Source organism: Arachis duranensis, chromosome 8 (assembly GCF_000817695.3).
Source record: "Arachis duranensis cultivar V14167 chromosome 8, aradu.V14167.gnm2.J7QH, whole genome shotgun sequence".
NCBI lineage: Eukaryota > Viridiplantae > Streptophyta > Magnoliopsida > Fabales > Fabaceae > Arachis > Arachis duranensis.
In genome coordinates, this window is record NC_029779.3 from 13,436,306 (window position 1) to 13,438,891 (window position 2,586).

A 2,586-nucleotide genomic window follows, 5' to 3' on the forward strand; every position below is an offset into this window, starting at 1 on the left:
TACACCTGTCAAGCAAATACACATCCTAGAAACAAGTGACGTACATCTTCCACCTCGTTGTTACAAAGAACACAAGTAACATTGTCCTTACTGATGATTCCAAACCGGCTCAACCTGTCCTTTGTATTCACTCTTCCTATTAGAACAAACCAAACAAACAGCTCCACTCTAGGCGGAACCAACCCCTTCCAAATAGTCCTGGTGAAGCTGTAGCTAGTTACCTCCTCTGGGATCAGTTCCTCCTGCATCACTTGTACAAATGAGTTAGTTGTAAAAATACCTCACCTATCATATTTCCACACCACTCTGTCCTCTCTGTTGTTAATTAATTTCATAGGTCTCAAAGACTCATGCAATGCACTCAGAAGTTCCAACTCCCATTGGAAGAGCTCTCTCCTCCATTGGAAACTCCAAATCCACTCAAACCCATCCCAAAAACCACACTCCCCTATAACAGATCCAACTTGGTTTGAAATAGAGAAGAGCCTCGGAAAACGATCCTTTAGAGATCCACCAACCAACCATACATCCTCCCAAAAACGAGTCCGACGTCCGTCACTAACCTCCATGGACAGGCCTGTGACCATCTTATCCCTTAAATGTTGGTTTCTAATTTGTAGCTGGCAAATATCCAGCTATTTTTTTTTACTCTCTTAGGTTTTTCTCTCTAGTTTTTAGAATTTTAATTTTTCAATTGATCTTAGCATTGGAACATTGAGAAGAGTTATTTTCCTCATCAAGACTTCATCACTCTAGTTTGTTCTCTTAACTTGGTTTTATTCTTCCATGTTCTTTGTTATGTTCAATTTTGTCATTCAGAGATTTTTTTATGATTAATTAATGCAAGGATTAATTCTTTTTAATTTAAATTCCATTCCAATAATCATGTCTTCTTTTAATTCCCTTTCATGTGCCATGGATTCTTTATTTACAATGCGTGAGTAGTTTTATTACTTGATGGGGAGTTGATTAAAAGGAACTCTTGAGTTGGAAGGATTGAAAGAAAAATTTGTAATTGGGTTAAATGTTGGATTGCTATCCTGTCACCGACGCCAATCCCTTTGAACTAAGTGGGTTGCAACTTATGAACAGATCTAGCATTTTCACTTGTTTGACTTTCTCTTACCTAGCAAGGGATAACCAAACAGAACAACTATCAATTATAAATTAATCTTACAATCACACCATCAATGATAGAGATTCTAACCAATCAATTCCTAGTCAAGGCCTCTTATTTTTATTATTTAAAATTTCTCAATTTAAATTCCAATTTACTTAGCTCAACTCTTTTTGAAATATCTGATTAAAAAAACAGCACGTTTTTCTACAACTCGTTGGGAGACGACCTGAGACTTAAAACTCCCAGTAATTTAATTTAAACTTTCAGTGACATATTTCTAAATTGATAGGCAGATTTTCGGTGAGTTAAGAACTATACCTGCAACGTAACCATTTTAATAAATTTTTAATTCACCAGCTTCTGCACATCATCAATTTTTGGTGCCGTTGCCGGGGAATTGCAAACGTGTGCCTTATTATTGGTTATTGTAAATATTTTTCAAAAAAAAAGTTTTTTTTCTTCCTATCTTTTTCAAAAAAAAATTATATCTTTTTTTTCAAAATATTTTCTTTTTATTAATTTTTGTTTTTATTTTCTCTTACTACCATGAACTCTCACCCCTTTGGCTATGAGTCTGGTTACAATTATGTTGCAGGAAGAGGAGATTATAATGACAACATGCATCAAGGTTGGAACAATCAAAGATGGGAGGAGCCACAAGGATTTGATCAACCCTCATGGCAACAACCACCTCCAATGGACTATCCACAACCATTCTGTGATGCATATCAAGATGATGGCTATGGTGAGCACTCTTTTGATTATCAACAACCACCACCATATGCCTATGAACCCCCTCCTCAACATGACTTTAGACCACCATACTCACAAGCCCCTTTCCGCCATTCACCTCCATATGACCCTAACCCTCAACCACCATACCAACCACCTTATGAGCCATATGAACCATATATAGAACCACCCCAATTCCAACCCAATTACTCACAAGAACCACCACTTCAATATTCACCATCTCCATATCCATCAATCCAAGAGCATTATGATCCTACTTATGAAAACCAAGTGCATCAAGAGGCAAAGGATCGTCTCGAGGAAACAATGGATCGATTTCAGGCAACCACTCAACAACTGGGGCAAGTATTAATTCAATGGGCTTCTAGACGCTTAAATATACAAGGCTCAGCCACAGCTCCATGTGGACAGTCTAGTGAAGAGCGTAGCATGAAGGAGATACCAGAAACCCCAGTGGACAAGACAGGAAATGAATTCGTACTAGAACAAGTAGAAGAAGCTGTCATTGTTCAAGATAAAGAGTTGGTTGAAGACTTAGGAGATGTAGAACCTCCATGGGAAAGTCAAGACATAGAGCCTCCTTCCAAGACGGCTGAAATTGATGTTGAGGAGGGTGTACAACCTCCAAAGCATATCATAGTCGAAGACTTGGAAGAGGTTGATCAAGAGATGGAGATTCAAAAAGAAGAAGCACAACCTCCCATGCCCTTGGA